This window comes from Sesamum indicum, linkage group LG1 (genome assembly GCF_026168435.1).
Source record: "Sesamum indicum cultivar Baizhima isolate 11 linkage group LG1, ASM2616843v1, whole genome shotgun sequence".
NCBI lineage: Eukaryota > Viridiplantae > Streptophyta > Magnoliopsida > Lamiales > Pedaliaceae > Sesamum > Sesamum indicum.
In genome coordinates, this window is record NC_142657.1 from 10,984,205 (window position 1) to 11,002,038 (window position 17,834).

General features: G+C 36.8%; 1 long non-coding RNA gene across 1 annotated transcript; it reads right to left on the reverse strand.

The window, feature by feature from the left end:
• Nucleotides 1–14,899: 14,899 nt before the first annotated feature.
• On the reverse strand, nt 14,900–17,118 carry LOC105157551 (uncharacterized). The gene is made up of 5 exons (XR_847450.3): nt 16,181–17,118; nt 15,980–16,042; nt 15,495–15,688; nt 15,320–15,391; nt 14,900–15,230 (listed from the first exon to the last, which is right to left on the reverse strand). It is a non-coding gene; the product is annotated as an uncharacterized LOC105157551 (long non-coding RNA).
• Between the last annotated feature and the right edge of the window lie 716 nt (nt 17,119–17,834).

Consider the following 17,834-nt stretch of genomic DNA (forward strand, 5'->3'; position numbering starts at 1 on the left):
GAACAAGCCAACTAGGAAAGTGATGTACGCAAGCATGGGATGAGACGATGATGACCATCGTCGTTGGGAATTGAACTCTTTTGTCTTTCTAATAAATCAATTAATCATTAGTATTAAAAATTTTATATCCAACAATTATTGATAATTATTATATTTAGATACTAATCATTCAGATAATTATATTTAATGTGTTTAAACCCATAATCTTTTAATTATACGAACTCGACTGTATTGAATACAGGGATAATTACATTTTCTTTACTGAGATTTGGTGTAATTACATGTAAACACTCTATAATTTAAAAAATTATATGTAGTACTTCTGAGGTGTGTTTCTGTTTAACAAATAGGTTTCTCTTTTAATCAAAAGTCATCAAAAAATAATAATAAAAAATCTATATTTACTTTTGATTGACTTATTACTGATTTGTAGTAGGTCAAATAATTTTTTTATGATTAAATTATCCTCATACGCTCCATATGTTAATGCATATGAGGAGGTAAACCATTATATGGGTAGTTTAGTCCAAAAAAAATATTTGACATGCAATATTTTGAGGTATTAGATGTAATTTTTCAAACCACAGGGGCTTTATGTGTAATTACACCAAACTTTAGGGAAAGAAAGTGCAATTATCTCCTAAATATATGTGGTTCGACCAATAACCCTTTAATCACAAAATCTCAATTTCATCAATTAAATTAAGTTTCATCGACGGGGAATACAGTTTCATATGACGTTTGGATCTTTTGTAATATCTTACTCCACAAGTAATTTCTTTTCCTTTTCTTTTAATTTTCTTTTGAGTAATATGTCATAAAAAAAAAGTAGAAAATATTCTCATGCTATCTAATTGGTTGGTTGTTAGATGTCATATAATAATGATTACGTTTTCTTCTAAAAATATAAAATTATATTTTTCTTTAAAGAAATTATAAAATTATAGTTATACTTCCTAAAAAAATTTACTGTTTACACTCGATCTAATTTCATTAGAGTTTGAACAAAATGTTGATATAAAAAAAAATTACATGAATTTATAATTTTATCTCTCATTTAATATTTTCATGTAAATAATTTTATATTTATAAAGAAATAAATGTAATTATGTTAATCCGTACTTCATATATATATATTATATTTATTTTCATATAAGTATAAAAATATACATAAAAAATTTTAAATAATGAATAAAATTAAAATTTTAATTATTTAATAAAAAACCATTTACCTCTATGTAACATTTTAGAATGGTATAAAAAATAAAATCAAACAGGGCCTGATGTGATGTTGAAGCCAAACACTATATAATGAAGGATTTTGGCGTAAAGTTGAAGGGAAATGATTGAGAGTAATTGGTATGATGAGTACAATTATGTAAGAAGATGCTTTCCCTTTCTTGAGAATTGGGAAACAACTGTCTGAGAGTGAGAAGGCTGTCTCTTTACACTTTCCTCTTCTAATTTCTACAATCTTAATCAAGTAATGAGATTAATGTTTTCCATTATTTTATGTATTTGTTGGTTTTTAATTAATAAAGGTATTAATTACTAATTAATGCATTGAATTACTGATGATAGTGTTGACATATATGCAATTATTGCATCATCAAAAATATTTTTTGATTAATAATAAGGATAATTTTATTCCTGGCCCATAAGGTTTGGTATAATTATACATAAATCCCTTGTGGTTCGGAAAATTACATTTAATAACCCTAAGGTTTGCTCCCATATAACAAATAAGTTATTCTATTAGTCAAAATTCACCGAATTTGTTCATATTAAAGTATTTACCTCAATTGACTTATTACTAGCTTAGGTTAAATAGGTCTTTTTATAATCAAATTACCCTCACACATCTTCACCCGTTCATGCATGTAATAAGGTATATCTTCACTGTTATAAGGGTAGTTTAGTTCGAAAAATTTATTTGCTCTGCAATAAGTCAAACGAGGGTAAATATCAATATTTATTCAACTTCTTTTTATTAATATCAGCAAATTCAGTAAATTTCGACTAACGGAGGATTTATTTGTTAGAGAGAGACCTCAAGGGTGCTAAGTATAATTTTTCAAACCACATGGAATTTACGTGTAATTCCATCAAACCTCAGAAAATAGGAGCATTATTATCCCTTAATAATATCTTAACCTGATGCTTAAAATTGAGGACAAGTTCGAGATTATAAATTCAAATCCATTCTACGTAGGTAAGTGTCTCATAGGAGTTTTTTATAATTTATTTCATTATTTCTAGTCATATTGATGTATTGATTGGATCAACTTATTGCTTAATTTATTGATACATCAGTTGTAATGATGTACTTACCACTGATGTCTTGGTCTAATAATGGTTAAAGTTGAAGTTCCATACACAAATTCAAAATTTTAGATTCGAATCCCACTGAACAGATGCGCTCTTATAATTATCCGTGTCTGATGGGGTATTACCCTTATTTATGCAAAAAGACAAAAGAACCCCTCATTTAGGGGCAAAATAGTTAAATCATATAACGATCCGCGCATCATTTCGTAAGTTGGGTCCTTGGAGCCCCAACCTGCGCTAGAATCCGAAAAGGGTACGCGCTTGGAGGGCTCAAAGCTTCACCGTGCGATTAAAGATGAAAAGATGCTCAGATGGAGACACGTGGCCCAGTCTATATTTTACACTTGGGCCCTATAAATATTTGAATATGAGTCATTTTAAAGTAATTTGCATTTATTATTTTCAACCTTCTGCCCTTAGATTGCATATTTCTATCTCGACCCGAACTAACTTGAGCGCCAGAGGGTCTTAGTTGGGGATAAACTCGACTAGTCTAAAGTACGTGTTTTAATCTTCAGGATCTGTTAACGATCTGGGGAGATTACGTTGCTAATTTGGATCTCTCAAAGGAGGTTGCATATTTCGAGCCGGTCAGTTGGCGCCGTTTGTGTAAAATTTGAGGATCGCCAACCGAAAGAAGGATGGAAGGGACGTTGAAAGAAAATATGCATGGAGTTGAAGATACACCTAGACAAGGAGAATTACAAAGATTAATGAAAGAAGTTGGAAGGACTGCAATTGTTGCTTATGAGAGAAGAACTTCCACACCCATTGTTAAATAAAAACAACCAGAAGACAATTGTTCAAAAAGAAGGAAGTTGAGAGGACATCTGAAGGGGCAAGCAGAAGAGAACCTGTGAAAGGTCGTGAACCAGAATCGTCAGAGGTAGGATCCAATAGCAGAGAGAGAGCCCGTGATCTCCAGAGCAGAGGTAGATAGTATTGGAAAGCAGATAGAGCTATTGGGAAAGAAGATCGATGAATTGAAAAGAAGGGGCGGATTAGTGGCTCACAATAGAAACTCACCCTTCTGTAATAAAATTTTGACAGAAGTGGTGAACCCAAACTTTAGGATGCCCAATCTATCAAAATATGACAGAACTAAGGATCCTCAGGAGCACGTGGTAGCCCTCGAGTTGGTAATGAATTTTTTCGGACAATCAAGTTCTATTACAACTAAATTGTTTGTTACTACTCTTGCAGGAAAAATGCAGGAATGGTTCACCAATCTACCTAGTGGCAACATTGAACCGTATGAACAATTGTTGCAGAAATTCACCTTTCATTTTGTGAGCAAGAGAAAGCAGAAAGGATCTGCTACATATCTGTTCACAATAAGGCAAAGGGAGGATGAAACACTTAAGAGTTTCGTGGGAAGGTTCAACAATGAGACTTTGGAAGTTCAAGATCTTAGGATCGACATGATGGTGAGTATCTTAATACACAGATTAAAAAAAGGACCTTTTGCTTCGGCATTAGTGTGGAATTCACCTATGGATGTGGAACAATTAATGAAGATGGCACAAAAGTACATTGATGAGCAAAAGATGAACGCGATCAAAGATGGGGAATGACAAAATAGCAGAAGCTGAGATCGAGATCGCGTAAGAGATGGCAGAGACAAGCGATCAAGGTTTCACAAAGGGAGAGAACCACCTTATTAACCTAAGTATCATAAGTATACCCCGCTCTCCATGACAATGGAGAAGACACTAATGATGGTCGAAACTTCTGACATACTGCAATGGCCCAAACACACCATATTTACGTCGTCCAAAAAATACTCCAACAAGTATTGCAAATTCCATAGAGAGAAGGGGCATGACATAGAAGATTGCTATAAGTTAAAAGATGAAATAGAGAGGTTGGTACGACAAAGATACTTCAAGGATTAGATACTCAGAGATCGAAAAGTAGCAAGAGATGAGACAGAAAGGAGGAGCACGTCGAGAAGCAGGGCAAGAGAAGTACATTAAGAAAGAGAAGAAAGAAGGGATCCAGGGACTCGGGAAAATGCGCTTGTGAAAGGCGTAATTCATATTATAGCTGGAGGACCGACTAAGGGAGATTCTGTGAGAACGAGGAAAAGATACGAAAGGTAGTTGAGATCGAGTAGAAGGAGCGAGTTCGTGCTGAATGTGGAACTTGAAGAAGAAATAATTTTGGGAACAAGGACCTAAGTGCTAGGATGGGGTCGCAAAAGGATCCCATGGTGATAAGAATGGACATTGCAAACTTCACTATCCATAAAGTGTTGGTAGATAATGGTAATTCAGCTAACATCATCTTTAAAGATGTGTTGAATAAAATGGGGTTAGAAAATGCAAGATTGGAACCAGTACAAACACCGTTAGTAGGTTTTGGGGGTAGCGAGGTGACATTGCTAGGTACTATTGAGCTCCCAATATATATTGGAGAGGAACTGAGGAGGAAAACCATGATGGTAAAGTTCTTAGTGGTAGACACTCCTTTCGCTTATAACGTAATACTAAGAAGACCAGGTTTAAATTTATTTAGGGCAATAGTGTTGACCTATCATCTGAAGATAAAGTTCCCAACAAGGAATGAGATAGGAGAAGTATCTGCGATCAAAAGAAAGCAAGGATATGCTACAATTGGTCCCTGAAAAAGGGTAGTCAAGATGAGAGAAAAATAAAAATCAATAGGGAAGAAGAGGTTACCGAAAGTCAGAAAATGAGTAAGCCTGATCAGGTAGAACCTAGTGAAGAGCATAAGGTAATAGAGCCTGTGATCGGAGGACCTGATAAAACGACCAAGATTGGGTCGCGCATGAGTGAAAGATTGGAAACCATGATGATAGCATTCTTAAGAAACAATGTGGATATGTTCACATGGAGCCCATCAGATTTCAAGGGAATAGACCCAGAGGTGATATTGCACAGGTTGAACGTGGACTCGATGGTACGACCTATTAAGCATAAAAATAAATCATTTGGTGTTGAACGAAATCGCATTATCTAAGAGGAGGTTAACAAATTATTGAAAACAGGGTACGTTTCAGAAGTGCAATACACAAATTGGCTGTCGAATGTGGTGGTCGTGCCGAAGGCTTCCGGGAAATGGCGTATATGCAAGGATTTCACAAACCTTAATAAGGCCTGCCCAGAGGATCCATATCCATTGCCTCAAATAGATATGCTCGTGGATTTTACCATAGGATGCGAGCTCTCTCAATGATGGACGCGTACCAGGGATACCATCAAATCTTCATGGCAGAAGAAGATTAAGATGAGGTGTATTTTATAACTAATAGTGGTATTTATTGTTACAATGTGATGCCTTTTAGTTTAAACAATGTAGGTGCCACCTATCAGAGATTGGTGAACAAAATGTTCAAGGAATTGATCGGAAAATCCATGGAAGTTTACGTGGATGACATGCTCGTGAAGAGCCAAAGGTCGGAAGATCACCTATTACACTTGAAACAAGCATTTGACATAATGAGGACCTATGGCATGAAATTGAATCCAACAAAATGTATTATCAGAGTTGGTGGTGGAAAATTCTTGAAATACATGGTTAGTGAGAGAGGAATAGAGGCGGATCTTGAGAAGATCGAAACAATAATTAAGTTGAAGTAGCCTACAACGATCAAAGAGGTACAGAAACTCAAGGGTAAGATCGCATCTCTTAATCGCTTTATTTCTTGATCTGCTGTCGCAATTTACCATTCTTTAAAATATTAAGAAATCCAAGGATTTTAAGTAGAATGAAGAATGCGAACGAGCTCTACAAGATCTGAAGATATATTTTATTTCACCACCGTTATTGGCAAATCCAAAAGAAAATGAGCCATTGTTCTTGTACTTAGCTGTTTCTGAGGATGCAGTGAGCTCTGTATTGGTACGTGAGGCTGGAGGGGTTCGAAGCCTTGTATATTATATTAGCAAGATGTTGCAAGGAGTGGAGAAGAGATATGCAGTGATAGAAAAGTTAGCTTTGGCGTTAGTTGTAGCTGCTCGCAAACTGCGACCTCACTTCCAATCGCACAAGATAATCATGCTGACAAATCACCCGTTAAAGCACATTATGGCCCGACCAGAGGCATCCAGAAGGTTAGTAAAGTGGGCCATGGAGTTGGGGGAGCATGACATTGAATATCAAGTTAGAACAACAAAAAAGGCTTAAGTGCTTCCAGACTTTATGATTGAGCTCGCAGGAGAACTAGCCCCAGAACAACAAAAAAGTTGGATGTTGCATCTAGATGGTTCATCTAACGCCAGTTACGGGGGAGCATGAATATTGTTACAAGGTCCAAATGGGATTGAGATCGAGGTCACTTCTAGGTTATCTTTCCCTACTTCCAACAACGAAGTTGAGTATAAAGCTTTAATATTGGGGATATAATTGGCTTATGAGGCAGGAGCAAGAAATTTAGAAGTTTACACTGATTCCCAATTCGTGGTGATGTAAATTGAAGGAGCATATGAAACTAGAAAGCAGTCCATGGTTTTATATCATCAGAAAGCCGAATCCATGATAGAAAAGTTCAATAGATGTGCAATCCAACAGATCACAAGATGTGAAAACGATAGAGTAGATGCATTATCTAAGTTCGGAGCTATTATATCGGGTATAAAAGATCGAAAGGTTACAGTGATGGTCGAGGAAACGACAGCGATCAAGGAAACTTTAGAGGTATAGACAGTAGAGGAGTCCAGGTCGTGGAAAGATGAGATGGTGAGATACCTGAAAGAGGGGACCGTACTAGAAGATCTCGTGTAAGCTAAATAGATGAAGTTTAAGGTTACTTGTTTCACTTTGATCGTAGATCAGTTGTATAAAAGAACAATAGATGATCCATTGTTAAACTATTTGGATGATGAAAGGGCCAGGTACGTGATGAGCAAAATTATGAAGAAAGATGTGGAAATCACTTTGGAGGAAGGTCTGGCACAAAAGATTATGAGGCAAGGATATTTCTTGCCAACTATGGCAAATGACGCAAGAGTTCGTGAAAAAATGCGAAAGTTTCCAGAGATATGCATCCTTGATGCACCTACCAGTGACCCCAATGGAGCCTATTGAGGTCACATGTCCATTCGATCAGTGAGGTATCAACATTGTAGTACCTTTTCCTCCAGCACCTGCCCAAAAGAAGATCATAATTGTAGCGGTCGAGTATTTATCAAAGTGGGTCGAGGTCAAAGCGGTAGCAAAGATATTTGAGAAAGAGGTGATTAATTTTATTTAGAATAATATTATCTGAAGGTTGGGATCCCTAGGGTATTGATATCAGATAATGGAACCTAATTCCAAGGAAAGCAGATTGTGGCTTGGTGCAAAAAGCTAAAGATACAACATAACTTCATTGCTGTTGGGAAACCCATAGGCAAATAGCCAAACAAAAGTCACGAATAGAACCATCTTGCAGCATTTGAAGAGAAGGCAGGAATGAAAAGGGTCGTGTGTCGAACAATTACTTGGATTGTTATTGGCATATCCGATGACCCCATGAACAACGACAGGTGAAACTCCTTTTTGTTTAGTTTATGGTACTGAAGCAATTATTCATGTAGAAACTGGAGAAGAATCCCAACAAGTAATGGATTATGACCTAGCGACCAATGGAGAGGAGGGGATTGTCGATCTCAGTATGATCGAAGAAAAGAGAGATGCATCTTATGCGAGGATATTGCACCACAAAGGAATGATGATGAAGAGTTATAATCAAAAGGTGAAACCAAGGCAATTCCAGGTCGGCATTTAGTGCTCCAAAAAATGGAAGTGTCCAGGCATGTTGGTAAATTAGATCTCGAATGGAAAGGACCATTCAAGGTAGTTGAAATCAAGAAGAAAGAGACTTACAAACTCCAAGATATGCAAGGGCAAGACCTACCTCGACCTTGGAACATTCATAACTTGAAGAAATTTTATGCCTAGGCAAGACGATGGTGGAGATCAACTGAATGTTTTGACCTTGAAAAAGCTATCAAATGTAAATAAATCTGAAAAAGATTGATATTTTTTTAGCCTGGAAAAGGCAATCGGATGTAAAGTGATTTGAAAAAGATCCACCCTTTTTTGAGCTTGAAAAAGGTGATTAGATGAAAAGTAATCTGAAAAAGATCAAATCATTTTTTGAGCCTGAAAAAGGCGATTGGATGTAAAGTGGTATGAAAAAGATCACCAGTTTCGAGCCTTTAAAAAGCAATCAAATTTCTCGAGCATGATTAAGTTAAAGCCTGAAAAATGGATGATTCAACTTATTTTCTTCTTGTTCATCTAGTATCGTATGCATCAACTTAATTATTTTTATGGGATCGTTAATTCCTTTTATCACGAAATAATGATATGAGAAAGATCGCGCAATCAGGAAAGTGGTACTCTCACAAAGTAAAGAATGTGAAAAAGGTCGCTTACGATCTAGATCCAATCTAATCTGAAAGATTGTGGGGATCTGAAAAAGATCATAAAATCAATTAAATGTAGGCAAAAATCATTTCTACTCAAATTCTTCATTAGGGAAGAGACGGGTCCCAACAAAATTATTACATCAGAATTAGAGTTAAGATCAAGAAACCATCTATTCCGCCTATGTCACTTTTACAAATAATAACAGATAGCGGCTAGATCTTACAAAAGGACATGTCAAGTTAGATTCCTATGTTTTGCTCAAATTTTCAACCACATCTATTAAGGTTGCGAAACTCATCTTCTTGCTTATGAGGGGATTCTTCCTCAGGGTCAGGTTCAAGGTTGCCATCGAGCGAAAGGTCTAGGAGACCTTGATCAAAGCCATCTATAAAACCTTGCAATTTAGCAATTTGGCCAACACTTTTCAAAACCATCGTTGACAAAATTGGCTGCTTTTATCTCAATAACGACCTGGAATACTGGTGCCGTGAAATTCACGAGCTCCTTGGAGGCGTGATCAGGAGAGAGCGATCTTAAATTCTTCTGAATGCAAGTACTCCTCCCGACCCTCGGTGATCCCTTCAAACCTGCCTGGCTCTCCAGCAGAGAGCCCTTCACTTCTACCTTCACTGAAAGCATCCTCCTCTTTCGCGACTCAACAGTAGAAGCAACGAGCTGGGTCTCAAGCTTGGACTTTGCTTCCAACAAACTCTACTGATTCTCAAGCTGTTTCTCATGAGCAGTACCATTAGTCAGCCTCTTTCGAAGATCTCGAACTTTTCTATCAGCTATAATCTAACCATGACGGCGCCCAATGCATTTAGAGAAAGATTGCGTTTAAAAGCTATCGCCTACAAAAGGAAAGGAAGTTGGAATGCATAGAATGATCAGGAACACTAGAAAATCAAAATTACCTACATAAGGATGTGAGCGTGATGTTCTTCCAGGCGAGTGTGTGGTGTCTTCAGAAGGGTCGCTTGATCGCGAGGCAGACAACAACTGTTATACAACCTAAGAATCTTGTCCTGCACCCTTCTGCAATATTAAACTGCGAATCAAAATCTTCCAATCAGGAACTAGCTTTTCGCCTCCAACCCGACAAACTGTTGATAATCAACCTTAAGCTCGTCGCAGGCTTCTTTCCACCAAATTGTCAATTCTTTGGGGAGCTTCAGATTGTTCTTCTCCTCAGCTTGTGCAACTACTTCTCTAGCTATGCGACTTTCAAATCCGGGCTTATTCCCTCTACTACATTTGGTCGATCGTGATCCTTTGCTCTGACTCTTGTGGTTTCTTTTATCCTTCTTGGAGATACTGGGTCCTGCTTCAGCTTTTGCCTTGTTAGCTTGTAGAGAATCCTCGTGTGAAGAATCACTTGCGCCAGCATTGCCCGAGACGCTAAGGATAGGGGGATCAGGCACTTGAATGAGGGCAAAGGTATCCTCGCCTATGTTGACAGACACAAGAGTAGGGGGAGCTGGAGGATCGAGACTTGGGGTAACAGATGTATCACCTCCAGATCCGATCGGAGCAGTATAAACAGTAGAATTGCTGCGCAAGGTGTGAAGCCGTAGCGCGAGATCTGCAATTTCATGGCTATGTCTGCTACCAAAAAAGTTAGAAATAGTGAGGAACAATAAAGGATAAAAGATGAAGAATAGTATGCAGTTGAAATAAAAATCACCTGAGGAACCTCTAACTTGAAGGATGTTAGAGTGAGATGAGCGAGCCACAAAACTTCTTCCACTAGAAGTTTTTTTGGGTTATACCGATAAGTGGTAAGGCTGTTAATTTGGTCGCCTTCCAGCTCTCCTCCTTCAGTATAAGTGTTGGTTTATTTTTTAGCCAATCACAATGCAAAGGCCATACTTGACCAGAAGGAGGTAGAACAAAAATGAACCTCTCTCTCTAAGGACCGATATTGGATTTCAAAGTATCCAAATATCTACAGTCCTTTCGAGTAGACAGATAGAAGAAACCACTATCACCGCACCTCTTCAAGGTAGCGAAAGAATACAAAGACCAAAAGTTGTCAACATTAGGTTCGAAACGATGAACCCTCATTATTATCATAAAAAGAAAGATATGACTAATGGAATTGGAGGAGAATTGCATAGGACACAATCTCAAGCGACGAAGAATATCTGCTACTAGTGTTGCTAGAGGGAAACGTAAACTAGCTTCAAAGTGCAAAAGGAAAAAAGAACAGAAGCATGAAGGAAGACGATGCATGCGACCGAAGGACCTAGGAATGATGACCTCATTGATGTGATGAATGGGAAGTTTAACAGTGCTGACAACAGCTGCCCAAGGGGTTTTTTTTCAACATATTTTGGTACTTGAAGTGTGTAGGGATATCATCATGTGAAGAAATTTCTAAAGGACATTTCGACCTAGAGGGGGAAGTTTGAACAGGAACAGGAATAGGAGCAGCATGACCAAACTAAGGTGAGGTCGCAGAGGACCACGAGTTAGAACTAGAACTAGAATTGGAGTTAAGGGAAGACGTAAGTACCTTGAGTAGGCTGGTCGAGATCAAAGTGCTGGAAGTAGAGACTGATGGTTAACAGGAGCAATGTGGATGGTGAGTTTTGAAAAAGCGCTTTTTTATAGGGAAATATGTTGAGTAGCGTGCCTAATGAAGAATCAGAGGATGAAGACACGTGGCATGAATCAGTGGACGCGATGGTACTGACCCGGGAACGCGACTGTTCATCTTCTTCTAAGGTAATTAATTACATTTAGAAGAAGTAGGAGAGTGATGATTGAGTATTACCCCTATTTATGTAAAAAAACAAAAAAGCCCCTCATTTAAGGGCAAAACAGTCAAAGGATATAAGGATCTGCGCATCATTTCACGAGTCGGGTCCTTGGAGCCCCAACCTGTGCTAGAATACGGAAATGGTACCCGGTTAGAGGGCTCGAAGCTTCACCGTGAGATTAAAGATGAAGAGCCGCTCAGATGGAGACACATAGCCCAGTCCATACTGTACATTTGGGCTCTATAAGTACTTCGAATATGAGTCATTTTAAGGCAACTTGCATATATTACTTTCGATCGTAGGCCCTTAGATCGCATATTTCTATCTCGATCTGAACTAACTTGAGCGTTGGAGGGTCTTAGTCGAGGACGAACCCCACTACCTAACGTACGTGTTTCAGTTCCTAGGACGCCAACGACCTCAAGCTCTACCACGACATGATTCATTCTCCTTCATCAATAGTGACTCAAACTCAGTCCTTAATATTTTGAGTTGTACCTTTTTCCCTTTATTAACTCCTATCGCAGAATTCTTTACAATGTCTCATCGACAATTTTCTCAAACATCTCATCATTTAATCCTCGATGGATGATGCTGAGAGCACTTTGATCTCCACTCCTCTTTTTCTGGAACGCGGCTAGTTCTGCTACAGGAAGAGTACTCTCATCGGAGGGTCCATCATACCCGGTCTCAACAATATACTCATAAGCCATGAGCACTAGAATAACTTTCATTCTAATTGACCATTAATCATAACTGATTTTGGTCAGAGTTGGATACTAAAAGGAGATATCTGGAGCTTTTGTGGTCATTTTAACAAGGCTCTGTTACCACATTTGTTGGAAGCTATGGTAAGTTGAATTGTATAACTATAGTTTTGAAGGAAGAGAATAGGAGTATACCTTAGAAATCTTGTATTCTAAATTATGCCTCTCATTCACTTGAATAATATCAGATTAGAAGTCCTTTTATAGGCCTAAAAACCAGCTAATAAGCATAGAATTCTGGAAGTTTTTGGTAAAACAGTCATAACTTTCTGCTGAAATTTTCAGTGGACTTGAAACTTGGACCATTTGAAGCTAAACTCATAGAGATTTTAATTCCATATAGGACTCACCCAAAAAAAAACTAAAATGCGTCTATAAGTATACTGAAAAACTATGACCACTGAAATTGAGAAGACAAGCTTAATTCTCGTGGGACTTCTCAACATTGTTCATAATGCATAATTCTATTCTAGTTGAATGTGGCACATTCGATATATGTGCACAATAAAATTATAATAATTAAATATTATTTAATAAAAAATTTATTGTAGAAAAAATAATAATATGAAAATGACTATGATAAAAAAAAAGTTATTTTTATAGAGAATATTTAGAGTAGGAGAAAGAGAAAACACATTAACTCACATAAATAACTATTCAAAAATAGTTTTTTACCACATTTGAATAGTGGGGAAACTTTAAAAGCTAGTTGGGGAGAAAAAAAGGGAAAAAAAAATTAACAAAAATAAGGGAGACAGCAAAGAAGTACTCTCTCTTAATATATAATATGGATTATCATATCTATATATGCACCATCGAAGTTGGCCATATGTCTAACTCAAGGGGTATTTTGGTAAATTTATCACTTTTTAAAAATATTTCGTATCAACATTCAACAAAAAATTGAGGATATCAACTTATAAGTTCTCAAAATAATACGTTGAAATTTCATAAATTCATTCGAAGAAAGTAAAAGGTGTAAACTCAATTTCAAAACCATATAAACTCCTTCAATTTAGATATTAAAATTAAATAGTCTTTCATAAATAAATAACTTGTAAATTTTATGATCTTATTTTTATTCGAACACATTAAAAAATTAATTTCAATTTTTTTCTCCTTACTAAAATAGAAAAAATTACAATTTTGGTCCCACTCGTTAGGTACTATTACACTTATGGTCTCACATGTTACGAGTTTAGCGTTTTTGGTCTCATAGTTAGAAAAAAATATTGTATCTTTGGTCCCAACTCCGTTTAAACCATTAAATTGGGAATGAAAAATTACTTTTGAAAGGTCAAAGGTGGTTTTTTAATGTTTGAAAACTACTAGGCTTCTTGGAGGAAATTATAACCAGTTTCGGCTCCAATTTCATGCATTTCGCTCTATAAAATGGCAAGTTCCCCCACTTAATTTTGCAAAAAAAAAAACAAAAAAACAGACAGGTGCTTAGGATAGAATAAAAAAAGAAAATCCTATAATCCTGGTAAGAGGTTTTATGATGTTCTTTGATGCGGGGAAGGGGCGGATGTGGTTTTTTATGTGGCTACACCAATTGATGTGTGAGAAATCAACTGCTATTGCTCCAAGTTTGTTGCGATGATTGAATGCAAAAGATGAGAAAATTGCAAAGGAATAATGAATTTCTTGTGGAAATTATTATTGCACTCGTTTTGTTGGTTGTACGTATTTTGCTAGCTGGATTTAGCTAAATTTATCTAATTTCGACAAAGTATAATCTGCAATTTTGTAATGATACTATAATGAATGTAATTTAAATATGTAAATTTAGCTAAAAAAAATAAAAGGACTGCAAAAAATCCCCTAGTGAGTGAGGGTCGATCTTTTCCTTTGCTTAGGTCCACTGTTCCTGTTCTGGTTGTTCCGAAGGTACAAACTGAGGCGGATGAAGGACGACTGCTATTGATGCATCAGCTGGGGATAAAATCATTCTACAAAAGTGATTAACACTTTCTTTTTTGTCTACTCCTGGAAAAGAGCTGATTCAATAGACAAGTCGAGCAGAAGGGAAGAGCTTCACAAATCCTACTATCAAGAAAAAGGCTAAGAGCGCTTATTTCACTTCTAGCTCGTTAAAGATGGGATTCCTAAGACTAAGACCGGTCGTATGCTAAGACCAAAAAATCCCCTTAGGGCAATCCGTCCAAGTCTAGCAAAAAAAAGAAAAAAAAACAAATTGATTACATTAAGATCGTGTTTACCTGGTTGCATCCCATATCCGTTCTTGGGATTAATTTTGGACTATTATTGGGATTGTGCCAATTGGGATAAGTACTGGGCTATTTACTTCCCGGACAAGAATTGCAATATATCCTTACAACTCTGTCTAACTGCAAGGATTAAATCGACCATTTACTAGTTGTATTACCTTTTTGTCCCTAGAATTTTTTATCACTTCAAGTTGAGTTTCCCTCCACATATGCTTGACTTCCACTAATTTTTTGTGCTAAGAAATGAAAAACAAAAGAATCAACCCATTATTTTGATGTGGAGTAAAAGAACAAAAGTGAGGCCCAAAATAGAAATTATTAACATACATTTGAAAGTGTAATAATTTATCAAAAACTTCATTAACTCCTTAAAGCACAAGTTGATAAGAAATGAAATGAAGAAAAACACAAGCAACTGGGAATTGAAGCCATATTCAGAGTGTTTTTTATCAGTATTTTTTCTTAAACTGTCTACAATACAACCGAGCGCAATAGCATAAAAAATCTCCCCAATCATTACATAGCAACAACGGTAGCAATACATTGCAGAGCTCAAGAAGAGCAACAACACATGCAAATCGTAGTGCTTTTTACACAACTTCACATGCTTCCTCTCAGATTGTCCCTAAGACCACAACTATTTCAGACTTTTCCTAGCATGAAATCTATAAATCTAATACATAGCTTCAATGTAAGAAGTCCTTCAGTGGATCATCATGATGGACCCTCTTCATCCTGTATGCTTCCATATCTTCAGCTGTGACCTGAGAAACAAAGAATGCTCAAATTTGTCAACAAGGCAAAAGTTGTTGCTCAAAAAAGAGTATGAAATATAGGGAAACTATCAACATACCTCATCGTTCCATTTGACGTTATACTTGCGTTTCCTCTCATCCCGCTCTTCTCTCCTCCTCTCATCCTCCTACTACAGGAAATAAAAAATTAATGTTTATATTTTACATCATCCACAACATTTACACAACATGATCGGAGATAAAAGCTTGCAAAACCAGTAAGTCAATGCTCACTCATAATCAGATTGCTGTATGTACATAACCACATCAGTCCTCAATGAAGACCAATTTTTTTCCGGACATAAAGGGCCTAGAAGAATTTTACGTTCTAAGTGCTTCAGCCAGTTTTTCCTGATCTAATACTAAATCATCAGGTACTTCAGAACCCCAGGTTGTAAGCCGTTTCTCCTCAGCTGCTGCAGGTGCTTCTGGTATCAAAAGTAAAGTTTCAGATACCAAGCCAATACTTATGTACATTTAGCACCACCACAACCGACAATAAAAAATGCATTAGCATAAATGTGAGAGAATACCATAGCATAAATGAAGCAATGGCTTTGCATATATGCTCAATGTTACTAGTTAAAAAGATGACAAAAGTTGCACAAAAAAGCAAAAACTTACTAGGACATTAGTGTTACATTATCTCATTCTATGTTTGAACATTATAATCATCTAACGGGAATTCAAAAAGCTCCTAAAATCAAAACCTTTATTACCTCAGACTGAAAGCTACCATTGACATTGCTAGTGGAAGGCTTCTCCATAATGTCTCTTGATCCCTAAACACCCAACATCATAGCATCAAAAAACCAGCTTATATCAAACAAAATTCACAAATGGGTAGTCATAATTTCCAAAAAATGTGCACGAAATTCCAAAATTTTCACTCGCTGAATCAAGAACCCCATTGCCAGTACCTTTGAATCTGGCTTTGCCTTGAGACTGCACTAATGAAGCAGCACTTCAAGAATCGGCTCCTGACAACCAAACAATCAAATTTTTTGGTTTTTGGGTTGTCGCTTTTTGTCTTTCAACAACATGTATTTCCGTATAATCTTCTCCTCTTCGGGAATTAAGAACCGATTCAAATTCAACCGTGAACCGATGCTGCACGCGCCCTCATGCGCCGGCCGAAGTCGACAGGATTGCCCCTTTTTCGTCGGAATCTTCTCTCTAAGATTTCGGCGTTGTCCCAATGAATTTCTGGGCATATCATATACCGTTGCAACCCTCTTACCAAGACGAACATTTTCATACCATCAATTTTTTTTTATCGGAAAGAGTAGGCTCCGCCCACGAACTCTGAACGATTTTCATCTCGATTCATCGCCATTCGGACGAATTCCGGTCGCAAACTACCATCACTGGATTCACCTCATCCTGGCGGTTCTAACGCGACCAACCTCGTCCATTTTCATCAAGGATTGGCTTAGATCCAAATAATTTCCTTCTCGCGCCGCCGCTCAATGCCGTGCTCAAGGCAGTAGAACTCCCTAAATACCGGCCTGTCCAATGTGGATCAAAATGCACTCTCTCATTTTCGCTTTATTTTTAGGAAGAAGATCAATGGGCAGTAGGGATCTAGATTGGAGAAGGAAGGAGACAAACCAAAGGCAGGATTTGGGAATATAATTTGAAGAATGAAGGGGCAAACTAGGGAAAGAAGAACGTAGAGTTTTCGGGATAATTTAATCACACCCTTGGAGATCGGATTGTAATCCAGCAACTAGTACAGCATATCACCGAGCTTTGGTCGTCAGTCACGGGCTGGCCAATTTACATGTAAACGGGCGTATATCGACGACTATGCCAGATATACTTCTAGTTATCTGCAAGTAAACACGGCTTGAAGGGATAAAATTTACCATTTGCAAAATATAGATTTAGCCAACCCACCCCCCAAATATTCACATATATGCAATTACATCCCAAAGAGAATTGCCAATATTTGCATTTGCCCGAAAATCTAATTGCAAAACCACATAATGTTACCAGGTTGCAATTGCCAAAAAATTTCAATTACAAATTCAACTGCTTGGTTTCTTTTTCTTGGTTGCCAGAGTTACAGCTTAAATGATATAATAATTAAAGTTGCCTTCATTCATGGATTGCAAAATTTGGCTTAAATCCTAACAGTAACATCATCAAACTTGGCAGATAATTTTGACAAGACGAGAGATTTAGATCCCATTTACTTTCCACTATTATTGAACAAACTGTCTGTTATACCATTGTAAAGTACTAATGGGGTACAATTTTTATCCCCAAGCCCAGTACAAATAATTATTTATAAATAAATCAACCCACTTATTCAGGTGGATTAAATTATTCAATCCCAACAATTCAAATAAATATAATAGTAATATATATTAATTTTTTGTTTTAATCCTAACATTCGAACAACTCATATATAAAATAAACGGACAGATGCATTTTTTATTTTTTCTTTATGAAAAATATTTTACTTTTCGACTTTATTTAATTAATTGGCCATCGTGAAAGCCCCAAAAGAGATTTAATACAAAAGCCTATCATTCTAGGTTTAGTCTTTTATTCCACGATTTTCCAATT